This window comes from Manis javanica, chromosome 12 (genome assembly GCF_040802235.1).
Source record: "Manis javanica isolate MJ-LG chromosome 12, MJ_LKY, whole genome shotgun sequence".
Lineage (NCBI taxonomy): Eukaryota > Metazoa > Chordata > Mammalia > Pholidota > Manidae > Manis > Manis javanica.
Window position 1 is genome coordinate 50,573,777 of NC_133167.1, and position 22,931 is coordinate 50,596,707.

At 33.4% G+C, this 22,931-nt stretch overlaps 1 long non-coding RNA gene across 1 annotated transcript in view; it reads right to left on the bottom strand.

Moving 5' to 3' along the window:
• Window positions 1-22,931, bottom strand: part of LOC140844760 (uncharacterized) — a 733,388-nt gene that overhangs the window by 417,265 nt on the left and 293,192 nt on the right. The window contains exon 2 of the long non-coding RNA XR_012123250.1: window positions 9,337-9,384. This is a non-coding gene — a long non-coding RNA (uncharacterized lncRNA). The remainder of the gene's footprint in view (window positions 1-9,336; window positions 9,385-22,931) is intronic.

Here is a 22,931-nt window from a genome sequence, read left to right on the forward strand (position 1 = left end):
ATGGCTAGATCAAAGTGATAAAGTGAAGGCAATAGCCATATCAGCTCAGTTATTTGTAAAGGTCAAAAAATCCCACATTTTAGATTGTGAGGTCTGAAAATGAAAATGAAAAGAATATCACAATACAGCATTTGAAAATATTAAGATTCACAGAGGAATTGCACAGAGTTAATGTGTGAGGGGAGTGGAAGTTTTAACAATTTATTCAACTTTTCAAATAGCCTTTATTTTTTATATTATTTATGTAACAAAGTTGGGAAGGAAAACTGGAAGACAGACTCAAATTATAATCAAACCTCATCACTGATCTGTCGCCTAGCCAAGTGAAGCAGAAGTTTTCAAATCTCTTCTCACATTAATCCATTTGTATTTTCAAACCTTCCTGCAATGTCTTTCTTTTTCAAACTTTAAAGTAAAATATAATTCTGACCAAAGTAGAGAGCATGGAATTGAGTTCTAGAGATTATCTTAGTCTTCTAATATCAATTCTCTGTACAAGTTATATTCTTTTTGAAGTCCAAGCAGGAAATGGGCATTTGGACTGTCCTGGGTACCAGGGAACCTTCCAGCTAACAAAACACAACCCAATGCCTTTACCGTGATTCTTGCTTAGTGTGCACAGTCTTTTTATCACACTAAATCAACCATCTATACTCTTGAGGAAATGAAATAATAATAATGTGATGTAGTCCACTGATAAGATTACTATGACCTAGAGTTAGGTGACCCATTGCATTACACAGAAATTATCAGGGTGGCAATTACTAAAAGCAGTTTGATTCTTAATTGGTTACTTGACGATATTTCATTATGAAACAAAGAAAAATGAATTTGAATAAAACTCACACCACTTTTTGGCAACTTATAATGAATTTTTGTGCCCTCTTTGTTTTTGTTTTTGGACCCCTTTTTTTATTATTCTCTTTAAAATTGAGGGTAATACATTCTTATTTCTTGCTCAACTTTTTTTTCAACAAAAAATGAACTTGTGTGGCAATTGTTTCTTGTTATTCTTGATTTTAAGGGTATATAATTACAAGCTGCATTCTGATTCCCAAGAAATTACATGGGGTAAAGTGTCAGAACAACCTATCGTTCAAATTTTTCCCCAAAAGTTCTTTTAGTTTTTGTTCTCTTAATGATCATGTATACATTGCAAAAACTTGTAAATATCTTAGAGAGTTAAGTGAATTGTACATATTGTATTTTAATCTCATAATTTCCATAGACATATTCAATCAAATGCTACCTATGGCTCAAATTAGAACTATTTTTCAGCAAATATATGACTAATTTTAATTATGTTTTAATTCCAATTTTTAAATTCCAATCATGTAAGTTTTTCATAAAATCTGTAAATATTTCAGTACACCTAAAATATCTTGAATTACTATAGCGACTCCAAAAGTGTTTAAACCTCCAAAAACAATTCTCCTTTAATGAGAAGAGTATCACAAACATACCACTTACATAAAAATGATTATCATAAAATAATAATGGCTTCTTTTTTTTTAAGTAAGACATTGAGAGAAGAGTCTAGCTACCACCACCTACAGCTAGGTAGGCTGCTGAGTGGTAGAGGTTGAGAAATTGACAACATAAATTATTTTTTATTTTAAGCAGGTAAAGGCAATGTAAAATAAACTTCCCAGAGAAGGTCACAGTAGGCTCGTTTGTGTAGACACTCCTGACAACAACCTGCTGAGAGCAGAATCAGCCTCCAAAGAGTGTCAACCTAAATAAGATCATTCTGGGAAAATCACTGGGTTTTTCAGAAATGGAGAAGAGTCAGATAAACACCACAGTAGGGATCTGAGCAAGCATAAGAGAGTTTAAACAGAGGCATTGCTGAGAAACTTGCTCTAATACTGTTACTTGATTAAACCGTTCAGCACTTTCATTGTGCCTTGAGGCTTAAATATAATTATATACCGTCATTGAAGCATCACAGTGGTATCTGATGTTTGCAATGCTGTTCAAAAAATGCAACTGATAAGAATCATTTCAAGCCTTTGGCATTCTCTTCTAAAATGCTTTTTAATCAGAAAGTCATTTTAGAGCTGTATTTCACAGATGTAAATGAAAACATTCTCCTAATGGTGTAATACATAAAATCATGAATGTATATGTACATACCTATATGTAACAACTGCTCACTTGGGCTTCCCTTTTGTATTCTTCATTTTATTCTGCATTACTGCCATAGGATCTTTGTCCTTCCTGAGTTCTCACTGTTCCTTTCAACTTCCCTGACAGTTATTTTTTCTCCTGAGAGCAATCAATGTTTACCGTACCTGGCTACACCTCATGTCTTCTACTGATAAACTGACTTAAACAGCAATGTTAAGCAATGTCATTCACCACATCTGTTGCATTAATGCAAATTGTGATGGCAATCTGAATCCTCCCCTCTGATTTCTTGTTGCATAACTACAGCACAAGCAAAGCATGAGGAACATATACATCAGAGATTACAGAACACCTTTTAAAAGCACCTTCATAATTTAGCTGTTTAACTGTAGCGGTGACTATAGGTAATATTATATTGCATATTTGAAAGTTGTTAAAAAGAAGTTTCCAGGTGAAAACAACACAGTTTTGCTTTAAAAATAAAATATTGTATTTTTATAATCTATAGATACTAAAATTAACAAAAGAATGTAATAGGTAATTTTATATGTAAACTCACTTTTATTCTCAAATATTTATTTGATCTGGTAAAGTCTGATGTTCTGATCTGCTTTTGGTGATTGGAACTTGGAAAAGCAGTCCCTAAAATTCAACTGGGCATCAGTAAATGTGAATCTGAGATTTTTTTTCCCACCCATGGATAAATCACTTCAAAGCCCAAGAGTGGAGAAAAAGATGAAATTGAAAACAAAGAACAATTTTTCATAGCTTTCTACAGCTTCCAGCATTACCCCTCACCTCTTTCAAAATTAATTCCCTGTACGAGGAAATACAGTTGATAGAGTTTTGCTGCACAATGTACCTGAAATCATTCATTGCTCTACATCTGAATGATTCTCTGTGTTATAGGGCATTTTGTTTGGATATTTACATTTAACACTCAGGTGGGGATGTTTCACATATGTAGATTACCAAGAGGAGTCGTTTAAAAAGTTAGACTCTAAATTCAAACTGGATATGAGAATTATTTTCCAATTAAAAAATAGGCTCTGCTCTTTTATTGTCACTCTTCTTGTAACAGATGTCACCATATAATTGTTGATTTTTCCTTCTTAAAAGTTTTCTAGCATTTTATTGTACTATTAGTCAATAACATCATTTATAAAATAATGAATTTAGTCATAACATAGGCTTAAAGCCTAATAACAGTGGGATATTGATGTTTACTGGTATGGATTTTTTTTTTGGCACTTGGAAAAACAACTTTGTATAAAAACAATTTTTCCAATTATTTTTCAGCACAGTGGATGCTGTTATCATTAAGCATTAATGGTATATTAATGTTAAAGGGCATGGTCCCAGAGTTCCTATTCAAGAGAAAGCCAGGCTACCAGAATATTTTCAGTGCACAAAAGAGAAATACATCATGTCCTCAAGTGCCACCTCATGACTTCCGGCAGTGAGGTGATTACAAGAACAGCAGATTTCCAACTCTTTTCTTTTTATCTCTTCTGAAAGAGGAATTCTTACCTTAAAATCATCCATATGATATTCCTTGATGTAGATTAAAAATGAAAGAAATATTCTAGTAAAGATCAATGGCATGTGACCTTGAATATTCCTTCAAGCTTTAGATTTTCATAGTAAAGACAAACTAATAACAGGGTTATCCTGAAGTTGGTAATTGCTAGGAAATGCCATGTATTTCACAGATAGATATAAAGATGTATATATTATAAGAAATTGTCTATGGGGTTCTATAACTCAAATGTACTGCCTTTTATGCAATCTTATATTACTTTTACAGAGAAGTATTACTATTCATGTATTCACTTTTGAAACAGTGAAAACAAATCGAGTGAAATCAAAGTCTTGTTCTGTATCTTTCTAAGGAGTTGTGACTGGAAAAGAGCCATCACCCAACATTCCTAAATTCCTCTCTGCTTAACTCAGTGGGAGAGAATGTAGCTACCTTTGAAAATCAGATTAAATTTGATATATGTGGCAATTTCTTCCATGAACTTGAAATAGCTTTTCTTGTATGCTATTTATCAATTTAAAAAGTGAATACATGGAACACTAACAGTAGGTTTTGACCTAGTGTCAGTTTTAAAGTATATGAAACAACCATGGTTTAAAGATAGCTTAGGGACAGTTTCATCTAAAGTGGGAGGAGGGGGTCCTTCCTGTCCCCTGTAGCCTTCTAGTCTCAGTCTCTCAGTCTTTCTCTAAGTGTGTGTGTGGATCTCTGCATCTCTCAATCTCCTTTGAAACAGCTCTCACAGACTAATAATAAAAGCATATTTTAAAAGTCACTTCCTTCTATCTCAATCCATAACACTAAAGGGGCTCTAGAAACATCTGTAACACCTATGCTTTGAATTGGGAGGAAGGAAAACTGATTATTTTCTGTGGAATCAAAATAGTCATCCTAAGAGTTGATATTATTTTATATTCTTCCAATGTTGTAATAATTGGACAAAAAGTCTATATAGGAATCATCTATTAGAATCATCAGTATAGTTATCACCTATATAGCTATTTTTGATTTTCTTTTTTTGGCCAACTGGCATATTAAAATCCAAAGGAGAAGATAAGAAATAAGCTATCTCTACCAAATAGCTATGTCACTTTTGTAAAATAGATGTCTCTATTGTCCTTAAAGCATGACAGTATGGGAGGGCACAGGGAAGACCCCCCCAGGGCATGGTTACTTTGGTACCATGGTCCCTTTTCCTCTCCTGGAGCTGGAGTAACCAACCTGGTAAAGGCAAGGGCTGTGCTCTCACACACCTTAGGAACGAGGGAACACCCGACCCAGGCAGACATATTGCTTTTTTGCCATCTACAATTTACACTCCCTGCAGAACTCAAGAAGGTTATTTTGGGGTGAGCAAACATAGAGTGTGATAGTTAGCTGACCTGGCTATGAGGTCTGTCTATTCTAAATTAAATCAAATAGTATAGGGAGTTGAGGCAGAACATTTGACCCTTCCCACACTTCCCAATTAACTCTATCCTCAAATCAAGGTAATAAAAAAAAATCCAAGTTTCCTTTCAATGGGCATAAAAACAAGAACAAAATTGAAACTCTGTTCTTAGAACATACTCTAAAATTTCTGAAGATATACCTTAAGGATTATTCTCATATATTCCTACTTATTTTATGACTTTTAATGATTCAAAGACTTACAATTCCTAAGTTCTTCTATAAAATGGAACACTTTGGGAAACTGAAATACTTGGTTTTAGGTTGCTAATGCCTTATTTAATGACCTGCTGCATTCAAAACCTGAAGTCATTTACGTTTCCAACATTTATACAAGTCAAACGTTCATGCTACCAAAATTCATGAGATATTTATTGAATTACATGGTGATGTTTTGTAAAGTTTTCAAGAAACAAGGTCTCCTAACTTAATTCCAATAATTTTGGTGAGGCATCCTCCATTTTAACTATAGTCACTTAGGAAGACACACGCACACGCACACACCAGCCTCAAACAGTGTTAACTCTCCATATGCTTATGATTAACTTACAGGCAGAGAGTCATTTTGAAAGACTCACTTAAAAATAAAAATGACAGAATTCTTTTATTCCTATGTTGAGAAGTATGTTGAAAGAAAGATGGCAATAATGCCTTAAATATGAGGTAGATGGGCCTGCCTTGAAACACAGGTTCTCAAAGAATAAAATAATTATACACAGTACTCAAGCTGTGAAGCTACTGAATAAATAGAAATTGCTGGTGATTGTAAAGATGGCAAAGTAAGTGTTTCACATTTTGAAAAGGTTAGCTTCAAATATGAAATGGTACCTAAGCAACCTCCTTGACACAGAAGCAGAAATACAGTTCCTGCTGGGGAACCTGCCTCATAGCTAAGTGAATTCATTTAGACATTCACTGAAACTACATGGAGTGAAGAATCTAAGCAACACCTCTTTGGAATGACCCAACCTTGAAATATGTGCCAGCATGGGGGCTACTTATCCTGCCAGGCAGTATAGTACAACAGCATACTGCTCCAATATGTTTGCATCTAAGAAAAGGAATCATTTATTTTAGGAATAATTCTCCTTAATATTCTGCCTTTAAGAAATTGACCAGGCATTTCTTTAAATGGTTGACTCCATTCATTTTTTCTTCACTTCATTCGAAAATATTTATTGAGTAGCTCCCATGTTTCAGATGCTATTCTAGGTGCTTGATTTGCAACAGTTTGATTCACATATCATAGCATTATGGTAATATTCTATCATGGTTCCTAATGGAGTGGATGTTAAGATTATTTATTGATTACATAGTATGAATTCAAAATCAAATCTGATAAACACTTTGATGACAATAAGCTCTTGAACACAACAATTGGCAAACTAAATCCTTTACTTTCTGAGCTACAGTTCAGTTTGGAAAATATGGCAAAGTCCTTTTGTGAGCAGAAAGAACATTTACTTTTTTTCTCTAAATATTACCATTATCCCTATTTTATTTTTCTCAGAATTTCTTTTTGAAAATGCACATATATATTTCCTAGCTTTTACTATTCTGTCTACTATAGAAAATTATATTAATGAAGCAGTCTTAAGAAGTCATATTTTCCACTACCTACAAACCTTCAAAGTTTGAATACCTTTTAATTCAGTGAACTTCTATAGATCCATGACATACCATTATCCAGCATTTCACCTCTAACTTAGCCCCAAAAGCTTAATTTTCTTTTCTTTTTAATAAACTTCTGTGACTAAAATGGTAGATAGATAACAGACAAGAACTTATATTTGGAGAAGTCTGAATTTTACCTTTGCTACCACAAAATAGAAGTGAGAGGTATACAACTCTTAATCCTCTTGAATTACAAGAAAGCAGTAAGAGGGGTACAGGCTGTGTTTTATGTCCTGGCAATGTATGAAGCTCTAGATCAGGGGCTCACAATGTGTAGTATCCCAAACCAGTAGTATGAGCATCACCTGGCACCTTGTTAGAAATCAACCTGGGAGACCCAGCCATCTGTATTTTAACAAATCCTCCTAGTGAATCTGATACATTAAAAGTTTGATAATTTCTGTTTTTCATATTGGCATGTAATCTCCCTTGGTGGCCCTGCTGCATTATTTGCTCTCTAGTTTAAGGAATTATCATATATACAGGTTAAAAAAAGAGCCATTACCTTCATTAATAATCTGTATTTAAATGCATTTTTCAATCACTCAGCAAAAATCTGCAGACAAGGATATCTAGAAAGGTAAGATTTGGTTGGTGCCAGACAAGTCCTAAGGAGGAGGTCCCTGGGGAGTCTGGAGGTGTGCTGTGCAGTTTCTGAAGCAAAGAGGATGATCAGTGGACATCACTGAATCCACCAATAACAAGACATTCATCATTGGTAAGGAGACTCCAAACACATGGTAAATCAACACAGCCTCAGATTTGGGTTTTTATCACAATCCAAGGCCCTATTGTGAATTCAGAATGATCTAATAGAACACAGGAGAGGCAATCATTTAATTTCAGAAAGTCAAAATTATGCCCTATTGAAAGTGATGAAGTACTCTCGTTGGTTAATTAAGGAATATAGAAGTCACAAATTGAGTCTCTCTTTTTCTGTCTAATGTAAACCTCCAATGTTTGACAATAGTGTTGAAAGATTTAAACCCTGCTTTTCCCATCAATTCAGAGTTGACAGCAAGTATCTCAACAAAGAAACACCTGATTACAAGATCAACATACCACCTTTCTAGTCTGTTTTCCAAAAATTGTATTTGATGTAGTAGCAATGTAGCATAGTGGTTAAGAACCAAGAGTCTGTAACCAAACTGATAGCATTTGATTCCTGAATCCTTTACTTACCACGTACATGACCTTAAGCAATTATTTCACTTCTGTGTGCCTCAGTTTCCTCATCTACAAATTAATATTTGCTGCTTCTTAGGGTTACTATTTCAATTTAAAAAGTTCAGATTTATATTTTAACAAATGTTTTAAAACCAAGACTAGTATCTGGAACACAGTGGGAATTATGAAAATGTTTATTAACAAATATCTGCCCTGTTGATATTTTAATTATAGTTTCAAGGCAATATGTGTGTGAGCATATCCTTACAGTTAAAAATAAAACTATACATAAAATTAAGACATATATAAAATTAAGACATATTTTAGATATAAAAATCTTACATATAGCATTATTTTTATTGATTAATCATCCCAACAAATTTTTTTCCAGGTAGCTTCTGTTGAGATGATGCAATTTGCTCAAGCCATTCTCTCTTTTGCAAAATGTTACACATTGACTTTGAAAAGGGCAAAGAATGAAGGTGTACTTATACTAATTAACAATTAACAGAAGACAGGTCAAAGTGATCACTGTTTCATAGAGATGAAAATGAACTTATTACTAGTAGGCTTCAAATCACTAATATATAACACTACAATGTAAATAGATAAATTCTTATTAAATAAGTACGTTGTTTGTATAAATTATTGAGGTATATTCTTTCTGATTACAATAACCAATTTCATGATAATTGAGAATCACTAAATGAGAAAAGTTCATGGAAGAAAGTATTTTTAAGATAAGCATATATAAAAAATTATATTTGGCTAAAATTTTAAAATTTCTTCTCAGTTTCCATATGAAGTACTGCCCAAGGGAAATACAAGAAATGTCATGATGTTATTAAAGAAGTGACATAAGTACGGACTATTAGTAGGTAAAACCCAACCTATGTCCACACAAGGCAAAGCAATGTTTATTAATATTGAAAAAGTTGACCATTCAACCTTCAATTCAACCTCCATTTTCCACCTTTAAAACACCCTGTTTAGCTCTACAGATTTTCACATGTCCATTTTACTCATTTCATCTTGCAACAGCCAAAACTCTTAGCCTTTTTCTGCATGAGAATCAACAACTTATGACCAAACATCCTGTCAACTGATTTGCTGATCCACCTACAGCAGCTAAGGAAAAGTCACACCTTTTGTCTTTCTTGTGGATAATTTGGATCCCTCCTTGAAAGACTATCATCAATCATGTCCCGAATGAGGCTCCAGTTATTCCTTTGCTACAGTTAAAGCATCATCCTCAAAAAATAGCCCTCTCCCCCTTAGGAGTCTAACATAGTATCATTGCCAGAAAAATCCAGAATAAAAAATAAGCAACATTGCCACTTATAGACGACAAAGAGAAAATTCTGCTTTCTACTCACTGTGAGATCTGTTCTTTGTCTCTCCATCTTCCCTCTCCTTCTTTGTTTCTGAAAAATAAAAGGCATTAAAATCTTAAAATGAAGAAAAACATAGTTCAAAATATTTTACATGATCTGTCTCTGCAGACTATTTTATTATAAACATGAAATGATTAAATAGTAAAATACCCCCTGTACACAGGGGGATGTAAAGACGTCCATGCTTCTACAATATGAGTGAGTTCACTTTAAGAGCAGGTACAGCTAAAATGTTACTCCTTCCATGCGAAAGGAAAGTATACAGGGAACTACTGCAAAGGGGACAAAGCTCTGAATAAACAGGAAAAAAAAAAAGAGGAAACATTCAAAGAATAATCAGATCAAAGACACAAAAACTAAAGGGCTGAACCTTAATTTGGAAAGAATTCACTAATAAATAATTAGTAATTAGTATTAGGCATTTTGAGAAAGCATTGTTAGTGGAAGTAACCCTACTCATTAACAGAATTAAAACATTGTTATAAAAAATATGCACTCTGTGTAGCAATACAGACATTAAGAATGTTGCATAACTGGAAAAATGATCAAAATGGTGATATAACACAAATGATAAAACCTTTAGAGCATGTCAGACATTGTGGTAGGCAATTTATAGACATTGTGTCAGTCAGTCCTCAAATGTTTAAGCTCATTCTGTTGTCCCTTTCTGCAAAAACCTAGGCTTACAATGGGTGAGTGACTTGCCCAAGATAACCACACCAGTTAGGCAGAGTCAGTACTGGGACCACATCTGTCTTGACACCAAAGCTTGGACTCTTAAATCACTGAACAACAAAGGCACCAGTTTACTGAAGGATACCTTGGGCTACAAAATATTGCATAATCAAAGTCTGAACAATGAGGGAAATGGTTATCAACACGATAAAAACAGAAACCACCTTTTTAACTATATCCATATTTTTTCCAAGAAGAAATTGGAAATCAGTATAAAAATGCCAGGTATACTATTTACAATTTGTCAAACAAATAATCATGTAATGTAAGTGGCATACTATTCTCCTTCCATGCAGTTGATTTATTCATTTTATTAATCCTTTTACTAATTTGTAAAATCTTGAATTAGAGGTATTGCTTTATACAGTCATCTGGGCCTGAAAAACTCCAATTTACTCTTGCCTTCAAAATTCCAGTACACAGAGTGGAGAGAAGGGTACTACCGGTTTTAGAATGTTGTCTGAGGTTTGAGAAAGATGCTTACAATTCATTACCATTATAGAACATGCATTTTATATTTTCTGAATTTTATTAAATTTTAACTCCTTGAGGGTAATTTATGTGTATCGAAGGCAATATTCATCAAAGATATTAAATGCTATCTAGAGATAATAAGCTCACTTGCCTATTTTCTATCTGGACTGGTGTTAGTAATGCAACTCTATTTCTCTTTTCCTTTAAACCTCGATAGAAGAAAATAAGCTCTGAAGAGTGCTTACAGTAACAATCACCTTTCCAAGGCAGTCAAATAGTAAAATAAGCTTTGCCTAGTTTATTTGCTTATTTTTGCTTTGTACACTTTAAGTCCCATAGGAAAGTGGCAAGAGAAGTAATAGGGAATGCAGAAGAATATTATCAGAGAAATATTCTCCATTGTCTTACCTCCTCTTCAGAGGATCATGAAATGCACTATCAATAATTACCACATGAAACCACACCAATATATTTATACTGGTCCTTAGATGGCTTGGGATATTTATTCAAATTGACAGATCTTTTCTCTTCTGACACTAGTGTTTTCTCCCTAAGTGTGTACATCGTCATGTTAGCAGGGAATATTTTTTGTCTCTCTGACAAGCTAAAGTGAGCTGGATTAGCCTCCACTTCTCCAAAACTAAACTAAAATGGATTTCTAAGTTGTGTATTTTGAAAATCACTTTATACTATGAGTTTACTCAATGAGAAAAAGTGTAAGAAAATAACCACCTTTCTCTACTTACAAGTCAGAGCAGATGGAGGCTGCCTGCTCTAAACACTGGAATGATTGACCAGCTATTCCTAATAATAATACTGGGAAACATTTGTTGACTGCTTATCATGTATCAAGCATTGTGCTTTATTTTACTAGTTCTGCAACTCTCAGACTCAGAAAGATAAAAATCACTTATCATGATACCATGCCCAAGATCATACTCCTAGTGAATTATAATTGGAGCCAAGATTTGAATCCAGGCAGTCTGTCACTAGGGTTCATGTTCTCATCCATTCTGCTCTCCTGCCTCTCATTTGCAGCTCTCTTTTCTACTGATTCCTAGGACATTGCTTGCTCATGGTTCTCATCATAGTTTTATGAAGCAAATTCTCCACCACTGGTTTAACTGTCTGTACCTATTAAAAGTTACATTTTGTTGGTCACTTCTCTGCTCTATTACATATCCTAACTAACTGATCACACAAACTTCCATCAATAATCATCTGTATTTCAGTGACCTTCAAATTAAGATACCCACTCTCATATCCATCCTCAGATACAAGATTAAATTCCTGTCTTCCTACATATCTGTTTACTTGTATAGACTGCTCAAACTAAACATGTCCAAATATGAACTCATTTCACCCTTCCAACTCTCAGGGTTCCATTTATTGGTTACTAACACCTGCCATTCTAATATGGCATAATTATACCCTGTGTATAAAATTAGAAATCATCCTAGACACTTTGCCTTCTGGTGCACATACCGACACTTGATTTTTCCCATCCAATTTATGACCAAACTCTCTTCATACTGTCTCCTGATATCTCTTTTATCCCGTCTCTTTCTCTGAGTTAAGACTTCTTTAGAAGGCCTCTTTATATCTCAAGTTGGGTGACTAAAACTTTGTCCTCTGTTTCTCCTTGTTTCCATTCTTTGTTCTTTCTAATACATATTAAGGTTCCAGAATAATCTTAAACTCAAATCTTAGCCATTCAACTACTGCAAAACATTTAACATCTTTAACAAATACAAGATAAGTCTAAGTTTCCAGGTTTGGCAAACAAAGCATTTCTGTACTTCAACAGTCTTAATTATTTATTATGCCTTCTCATATTTCAATGTCTTTACACCGAGTGTTGCATATATCTAGATTCCTTTTGGTCCCTTTCTTTAGCTAGGAATTCATTCATTACAAATAGCTATAATCACACATGGTCATTCCATATTGTTATTTCTTCCATTTTAACCATTACACATATTATTTTTATGTCACTTCTCAAAATGAATTGTAATGATGGTTTGTTTACATTACTGGTATAAAGTACCTTCCAATCATAGACTGAGATTCATCTACATTTAAGCAGTGCCTGCACATGCCATACTAAGTACACAATAAATATTTATTGAATAAAGAAATGGATGACAAGATGGATGAGAAGTGCCATAATTTCTGGACTTCAATATATAGGCCGGAAGAAATCAAATCTGTGCCTGTTATACTATCAAATAACTATGTGTATTTTTTCCTAGTCTTTAAAATAAAATAATAATACTTACCTTTAATAACAAGAACTTTATTCTAATTTTACTGCATATTCCTTAAATTCATTGAGGATATGTCTATTTAAATAACTGTAATTAACGTATTTAGATTATAAGTATATATCAAAGATATTACAGGTTCCATTCCAGACCACCACTGAAGTATCACACTAAAGCAAATCAGATGAATTTTTTTGTTTCCCAGTGCATATAAAAGTTATGTTCACACTATACTGTACTCTATTAAGTGTGCCATACATAGCATTATGTTAAATCAAATGTACATACCTTAAATAATAAACACTTTATTACTAAAATGCTAAGCATCATCTGTGCTTTCAGCAAGTTATCATCACTGACTGCAGATCACCATAAAAAATATAATAATAATGGAAAAGTTATAAATATAGTGAAAATTACTGAAATGTGACAGAGACACAAAGAGAGTAAATGCTATGAGAAAAATGGTGCTGACAGACTTCATGACACAGGGTTGCCACAAATTTGTAAAAAAAAAAAAGCTATAACTACAAAACAGTCAGTCAAAGCACAATAAAACAAGACATGCCTGTATGATTAAATAATTGGCATAATACTTATGTATTTTAGCACATAACCTCTCAAAAATAGAGTTGAGTGATATCAACTAAAAAGATACATTGGATACTTTAATTTTTAAAATTATTCATTGAGTTCAGGCTTATTTCTTTTTCAGTGAAATGTAATCAGTGGCATACTTTAAAAATTTTGTAACAAACTTAGACCAGATATAAAGGAAATCACTTATTTTCAGTCACTCCTTCAATTATCTAAATATAGCATCTGCAATATAGCACACAGAATAATTCTAATAACCAACTTGTCTAATCCTCTAATAACTGAAACAAACTGAGTATGGAGGGTTTAGGTCATTAAGTAGACATATACTACACCATCAAATGTCACTTTCAAATGTAATTTGGTGAATTTTATCAAAAGGAACATAAACCATACTTATAAAATATTCCAGAAAGGCAGTCTCTTTCAACTCCTGCTGAAATAACAAAATAGTAGGACCAAATGCTATTGTCTAATAGATACTAAATAAAATACTGTCAAACTCTTCTAGAATGAAGCCAGGTCTGTATTGATGGAACACAAAAGTATAGCAGAATAATACCCATTATCTTTATGAAAATGATTGGATTTTCAATTGCATTTAAAATGAGTATTCAAATCAATAGCCTATTATGTCAGAAGACACAGTCTATTTCATAAGTAGAGGGCATAATAATTAAAAGTGCTGTTGTCAATAGGTTAGAGGTTAATTGAAAAACCAGCTGGAAGGCCAGCGTTGTTTGAGTAATATTCAAAATTAATAGTCAAATGTAATGAACATTTATGCATCTGCAAGAAATGTTTCAAAATCTATCTTGCATTAAATGAAAGCTATTATGTTTTCACAAATGCTATGGACAAATATTAAATGATATCTGGGAAGCTATAGCAACTTATCACTCAAAAGCTCAAAAACAATAATACTTCTTACTTTAAGTATGACTATGCAAATTTCAATATTTCCCAATGCACTCTACAATTAGGTAAATGGTCTTCCCCATGTTTGTTGTTATTCTTAACAATTTATAATATTCACTTAAACCTTTATATAATTTGGATAATTTGGGGATTACCTGGTATTCATTTAGAAATATATATTTATGAAAGCCAAAGAAAGGGAACTATGAAAATTAAAAGAAGGAACATAATTTAATTATAAGATTACTTTTACTTATTGATTTTTCTATGTTTATAATAAGTTCTTAGGTTTAAACTTGCTTCATTGACATTTGAACTATGAAAATAATGTACTCGGATCCACATAATACAGTGGCACAAAGGAAAAAATAATTTTTCTTTCCTCTCCTTCAAATTCTGTATCCTCTTAAATGTAACCATCACAACTATGTATTTCTCTCTTTACATGTAAATATATGAAAATATATGCATATATATTTTTTATTTTTCTATAAACACTGGTAAAATTATACATATAGCTCTACTACTTTCTGTCTTAAAATATAAAATGCACATCACTGCAAGTGAATAAATATAGATCTCATCAGTGTTAATGACTAGATAATATTTTACCTTACAGCTGTATCATAATTTATCCAAGTGTTCCCCTATTTACAGACATTCAGATTATCTTCCATAGGTCCTTTTGGCTTTAAAAATAATGTAGTAAAAAACACACCTAACTTATGCCCCTAAGTGCCAATGTACATACTTATTTACGTCTTCAAGATTTTCAAAGGTAAAATCCCTGTTAAAGGCTATGTGTGTTTTAAAAAATTATTGGAAAATATTGTCAAATACTCCCCAAAAGTTTATAAAAATCTATATATATATTTTTTTTATTATTTATTTGATTTTTATACTTGATTTATATGTGGATCCCACATTTCTCCCTTATTCTTTTTTTAATAAAATGCTGAAGTGGTAGGTAGATGCAAGATAAAGGTAGAAAACATAATTTAGTGCTGTAAGAGGGCAAATGTAGATGATTAGGTCTGTGCCTATAGCCTAAGTATTAATCCAAGCTAGACAAGGGCAACAAAACATCCACGGATGCAGAAGATTTCTCTCAAAACAGGGGGGAGGGGGGTGAGGTTCTAAGCCTCACCTCTGTTGATCCCCAATAATATATATCATGTCTTTAACTATTATTCAAGTATTATTCATTATGTAGATTTCAGTTTTCATAAGCTAGAAAATAGAGTAAAAAATACGTAAAAAGAAAATTGTTTAATATTTAGTGATATTATTCCATCATTTTTTGTATATCTAGTAACCCAAGAGATTCTACTAAAAATATTAGAAGTAATAATTGAATTGGTAAACTGTGCACTAAATGAATATGCAAAAATAAGCTGTTTGTCATTACATTAGCAAAAGTCAGCTGAAAATGGCATTGGAAAAACAACCCATTCATCATAAAAATCAAAATTTGAAAACACCCAAGAATATATTTAACAATAATGATGTGAACTGTATGAAGAAAAAAATGAACATAATTATACTGAAGACACAAATGCGAAATAAATAGAGAAATCATGTTCTCATATGGACCATATATACATCAGTCTTTCTTCAAATAGTATTCATTCATGACAATTTTTATCTGAATCTATGTTATATTTAAATTGGACAAAATGATTGGAATGTTATAATAAATATGGGAATATTATCAAATTTTTCAGAATGATGATAGATGCTACACCAGCTATTACAAGGTACTATAAGGCACTGCAGTAATGAAGTTACTATATTGCTTTTCTTCAAGGATTAGATCCTTGTCCGTGCCAAGTGAGATGATTTAAAACCAGAAGATAGAGTTCAGACAACTACAGCAGCAAGAAAATGAGGGTAGAAGTCCCAGAAAAGAGATTTTGAGTGGAAACGTCCAATTCTAAGTGTAAACTCTACCCAAATTTCTGACTAACTCCTGATTTCACATACATGAGACAGAAACCAGGCAGCCAAGTTAAAGTTTATTGAAATAAACAGATATTTCTTCTGCTACCAGGTGCAGGTTCAGCTTTATTAATTGCTTGATAAAACAAATATTAGTACACCTCTGAAACAGAATCCTGAATCTTATAATATGTCATAAAATTAAGAATACAGTCCAAAATGACTAGGCTTAAGAAGAAAAAAAGAGAATGTAAGAACTACTCTGAGTTGACCAAGATGTTGAAATCGGAACACAAGAATTTGAAACAGCCATTGTAACTATGTTCAAAGATACAGAACAATATATGCTAACAAACCAATAAGAGATCTTAGCTAAGAAATAGAAATTATAAAAAGGAATCAGATGAAATCATGAAACAGATAAATAATTAAAAAAGTGAATTTTTAAAATCACAGAATAATCATGAAAACAGATTGGACATGTTTTTAAATGCAGGCAAACTGCTACATAAGTCAATAGAAACTATGTAACAGGGAAAATAGAATGAAAATATATTGTTTTGAAATGAAAAGATACTTCGGAACTGTGGGACTACATAAACAGGTCTAACAAAAATATCATTAGAGTCCCTAAAAGAGAAAGGAGCAGAAGGGGAAAGAAAAAAAAATGAAGACATAATATCTGATAAAACCTGAAATTTTGCAAAAGACACAATACAGACTCAGAAAGTTCAATGAACTTAATTATGATAAATATAAATACAAAGGAAACCATTCCTAAGCATATTTTATAGTCAAATGGCTGAAAACCAAATATAAACAGACAAATCTTGAAAGCAGCTAGAGGAAAATATTATAAGCAGTGGAATGACATGTCTAAAGTATTGGACAAAACCTTACTTCAAGAATGACAGTGAAATTAAAACAAAATACAAAATACAGATAAGAGAAAATGAAGAGATTTTTCACCAGCAAGTGTAATGTACAAGAAATGGAAAATGAATTTAGGGTGAAGTAAAATTTTATCAAATGGGAGCAGGCATTTTGAAGGAAGAAATAAATACAACTAGAAATTGTACTCTGAAGACAAATATAAATGAATATTTTTACTCTCAATATCTTTAAAATACATAAAATATAAAAATCTTACATATATTAAAATTTTAACACCATCAGGTGGGGTCTATAGATGCACTCACATAACAAAACTAATGTAAGGATGGAGCTGGGGAAGGATGGTTTCAAGCTTCTTATATTTTATAAGGTGTCACTACTAGCTTCAGGTAAGATTGGGAAAAATTAAAGATGTATGTTATAATCTCTAAAGCAAACACTAAAAAATAATTCAGAGATATATAGCTAAAAAGCCAATAGATGTTTTAAAAATCTTAACAATATTTGACAAGCTCAAAGAAGGCAGGAAAAAGAGAAAAAAATTGAGTGACAAACAACAAAAAGTAAAATGGCAGGCTGAAGTCAGATAATAAATCAGTTATGTTAGATATTACATTGTCTTATACCAATTGAAAAGCAATGATTATCAGAATGAAAAAATAGCAGGATCCAACTTATTTTGTCATAAGAGACTGGCTTTGAATATAAAGACAAAGATATGTTAGAAATAAATTGATAGGAAATATATACAAATAGAATACATAAGCACTAGACGGATTTTATTAATATCAGATAAAATAGGTTTTAAGACAAATTATATACCAAAGAGGGACATTGCAATAAAAATTTAATTGATCCAGAAAACATGACAATTATAAATGTCTATGTGCCTAATGACAAATATCCAAAATTCCTAAAACAAAAGTTGACAGAATAAATGAGAAAAATACATAATTCCACAAAAATAGTGTATTTTAATATTCCCTTCTCAGTAATTGATAGAATGGTTAGAAAAATACATAAAATCAGGATAGATAAGATGAACAATGCTATCAATCACTCTGAAATAATTGATATTTATAGATATACATGGCAACTGAAAAAAAATGTTTTTACAAATATATATAACACATTCATCTAGATGGACCATATGCTGAGCCATAAAATAAGTTTCAATACATTTTAAAGGATTAAAATTTTGAAGAATAATTTCTCTGACCAAGTAGACCAAATGCAATTTGGAAATGAAAACAATTTCTAAATAAACCATGGATCAAGTTAAAAATTACAATGGAAACTTTTAAATGTTTGGAACCAAATTATAAAAAAAATAAAAACAGCAAAATTTGTGGGATCAGATAAAGCAGTGCTTTGAGGAATTATAGCTGCAAATTCACCTATTAATAAAGATGATTATGGGGGTGGAGGGGAGATGGCAGTGTGAGAAGTGAGGCAGAAATCTACTCCCAGAACCACATATAACATGAAAACACAGCAAATACAACTAATCCTGAATGAGTAACCAGAAAGAAAACTGCAGCAGATGGCCTACATCTGGGGAAAAGAGATCTCATGAAAAATAGTGAAGTAGCAAAGCCATGAACTGATGGGACCCAAGCCCTCACCCCACCCCAACCTATAGGAAGAAGAGAAACAGAGCAGATAGGGAGTAGAAGAGCAGGACAGCTAAATACCCAGCCCTAGAGATCTACTCTTGGAGCACAAACCCACATTACATGGTGCTCTGGAAATTAGAGGAGTTATAAAGCAAAGACAGGCAGAATACTTGGAGAGACTGAGATTCCAGCTGCTTGTGGAGAACAGGTACCAACTACCTGCCACTCTGGGACAAAAGAAAGCCATGTACTTTTGAAAGATTTCCCAACTGTGAGAGGGCTGCTAAAGGGGCAAGGGTTACACAGAGCTGGATGCTCAAGAGAAAGGACAGGTGGATGGACAAAATCATTGCAGCACACTCAGCCCAGCAGGTAGAGAACTTTCAGGAGCTTCAAGTGCTCCATCCCCCTGACTGGCAATGCAGACCCAAGCTCCCCACCATGATATGAAGCCTGCTGCTCCTTCCTCCTGGCCAGCAATGGCTCACAAACCTGCTGCCCCCACCATCATGCCAAGCCAGTAGGAGGACAGCCCAGCCTGTGATAGCTACAGAGGCAAAAGGCAGAGGCTGCTCCCTGCATGTTTGGGTCATGGGCCCTGCAGTGGAGGCAGGCATGGCTGTCGGGAGGCAGGAAAGAGCTCTTTCCTTCCAGCAGGCAATGGCACCACTCACCTGAGACCTCCACCATTGATCTAGTTGCTGGGCACCTCCAGACAGTAGAGCTTCTGGGCACTAGAGGGTGCCACCTACACAAAGCTATTATTCAACACTATTCAGTAGGATTATGAAAAGGAAGAAGAACCTTGTTCAGTCAAAATCCCTCAAACACAAGAAAGTTCAGTGAAACTGAAATAACCAATCTTCCTGAAAAAGATTTCAAAATAAAAATCATAAACATGCTCACGGAGCTACAGAAAAATATTCAACATCTCTGGGATGAATTCAAGAAAGAGATAGAACCTCTGAAAACTACAGTAGCTGAAATGAAACAGACAATGGAGGGATTTAAAAGCAGACTGGAAGAGGTAGAGCAGATAGTAAATGAAATACAAATTGGGGAACAGGAACACAGCGAAGCTGAGGCACAGAGAAAAAAAAGAACCTCTAGGAATGAAAGAATAATAAGACAATTCTAGGACCACTCCAAATGAACCAATATTTGCATTGTAAGTGTACCAGAAGAAGAAGAAGGGAAAAAATGGATAGAAAGTGTCTTTGAAGAAATAATCACTGAAAACTTCCCCAATCAGGCAAAGCAAACAGTCTCTCAGGCCATGGAATTGTGCAGATATCCCAAAACAAGGGACACAGGACGAGTACACCAAGACATATAATAATTGAAATGGAAAAGATCAAGGAAAATAACAGAGTATTAAATGCAGCCAGGGAAAGAAAAAAGATCACATACAAAGGAAAACCCATCACACTATAGCAGACTACTCAACAGAAGGCTTACATGCCAGAAGGGAGTGGCATGATATGTTTAATGCCATGAAACAGAAGGGCTATAAACCAAGAATACTCTGCCCAGAAAGATTAAAATTTACATTTGAAGCAGGGGCTAAACAATTCTCAGATAAGTAGAAGTTGGGAGAATTTACCTCCCACAACTCTCTACAGTGTATTTTAAAGGACTTGCTCTAAATAGAAGTACTCCTAAAGCTAGATAACTGTCACCAAAGAAAATAAAACCACAGTAAAGGAAGTAGACCAATTAATTACCAAGCAAATATAAAATTAAATCAGCTATCCACAAATTCAGTCAAGGAACACACAAAGAGTACAGAATATGACACCTAACATAAAAAGAATTGAGGAGGAAGTAAAAGAAGGGAGAAAAAAAAGAATCTTTAGATTGTTTCTGTAATAGCATAATAATTGAGTTAAGTTAGGCTGTTAGATAGTAAAGAAGCTGCCCTTAAACCTTTGGTAACCAGAAATCTAAAGCCTGCGATGGCAATAAGTACATATCTATTGATAATCACCCTAAATGTAAGTGGACTGAATGTACCAATCAAAAGACACAGAGTTACAGAATGGATAAAAAAGCAAGACTCATCTATATGCTGCCTAAAGGAGACTCACTTCAAACCCAAAGGCATACACAGACCAAAAGTGGAGGGATGGAAAAAGATATTTCATGCAACTAATAGGGAGAAAAAGGCAGGGGTTGCAGTACTCATATCAGAGTAAAGAGACTTCAAGACAAAGAAAGTACCAAGAGACAAAGAAGGATATCACATAATGATAAAGGGGTTAGTCCAACAGGAGGATATAACCATTACAAATGTCTATGCACCTTGTGGGGGTGGGGACTCGATAATAAGGGTGAATGTAATAACCACATTGTTTTGCTTAAGAAACCTTCATAAGAGTACATATCAATACCATAAAAAAAAAGAAAACCAAACTCTTCTGTAAGAAATTTTAAGAGTTAGAGAGTTATATTATATACATGAAGGAGAAGATTCATTGTGAAGATACCAGTTCTCCACAAATTGATCTACAGAGTCAACATCCCAATCAAAGTGCCAGGAGGCTGTTTTTGTAGATATTGACAAGTTGATTCTAAAGTGTGTATGAAAATATAAAGATGTTGGAATGGCCAGAATAATTTTGAAAAGGGAAGAGAATAAAGATGGAGGACTTACAGTACATGAGTTTTGGAAAAGCTGCACTAACCAGGCCACTTTGGCATCAGGAAAAGACCTGACATATAAAGATCTGACACAGAGCAACAGAATACAGTTGAGAAATCAACAATTCATTTTGACCAAGGCAAAAAGAGAATTCAATGGACAAAGTGTGCTGTAACAATTTGATGTGCCAACAAAATATACAACAAATCAAAGAGCTTTGATCCTTAAAAAATAAAATAAATAAATAAATATCTATGAACCCAACACAGGAGCACTGACATCTGTGAAACAAATACTAACAGAATTAAAGGGGGAAATAGAATGCAACAATCTCAATTAGGAGACTTCAACACATGACTCACTCCAGAAGACAGATCAACCAGTCAGAAAATAAGGAGACAGACGCATTGAACACATGAGAACAGATAGACTTAACAAACATCTACAGAAAACTCCACCCAAAAGCAACAACATACACATTCTTCTCAAGTGCACATGGAACACTGTCCAGAACAGATCACATATTAGGCCACAAATAGAGTGTCAGTAAAAACAAAAAGAAATTGTACCAACCAGCTTCCATACCACAAAGGCATGACAATAGAAATAAATTACAGAAAGAAAACAAAAAAGCCCACAAACACATGGAGGCTTAACAACATGCTACTAAATAATCAATGGATCAATGACCAAATAAAAACAGAGGTCAAGCAATATATGGAGACAAATGAAAACAAAAGCTCAACACCCCAACCTCTGTAGGAAACAGCAAAGGCAGTTATAAGAGGAAAGTATATAGCAATACAGGTCAGTCTCAAGAAAGAAGAACAATCCCAAATGAACAGACTAAACTCACAATTAACAAAACTAGAAAAAAAAAGAACAAATGACTCCCAAAGTCAGTAGATGGAGGGACAAAATAAACATCAGAGAAGAAATAAATAAAATCAAGAATAAAACAATAGAAAGTAGGAGTTGGTTCTTAAAGAAAATAACATAGATACACTCTTAACCAGACTTTTCAAGAAAAAAAGAGTGTACACACATAAACAGAATCAGAAATGGGAAAGGAAAAATCACTACACACACCACTGAAATACAAAGAATAATTAAAGAACACTTCGAAAAATTAAATGCTAAGAAGTTGGATATTCTAAAAGAAATGGACAACTTTCTAGAAAAATACAACCTTCCAAGGCTTATGCAAGAAGAAACAGAAAATCTGAACAGACCAATTACAAGCAATGAAATTGAATTGGTAATCGAAAAAGTACCATACCTAACAAAAAATCCTCTGAACAAAATGATTTCACCACTGAATTTTATCAAATGTTAAGTGAAGGCTAATACTCACTCTCCTTAAAGATTTCCAAAAAGTAGAAGAGGAGGGAATACTTTCAAACTCATTCTATGAGGCCAGCAACACTCTAATGCCAAAACCAGGCAAAGATACCACAAAAAAGAAAATTACATACCAATATCCCTAATGAACATAGATGC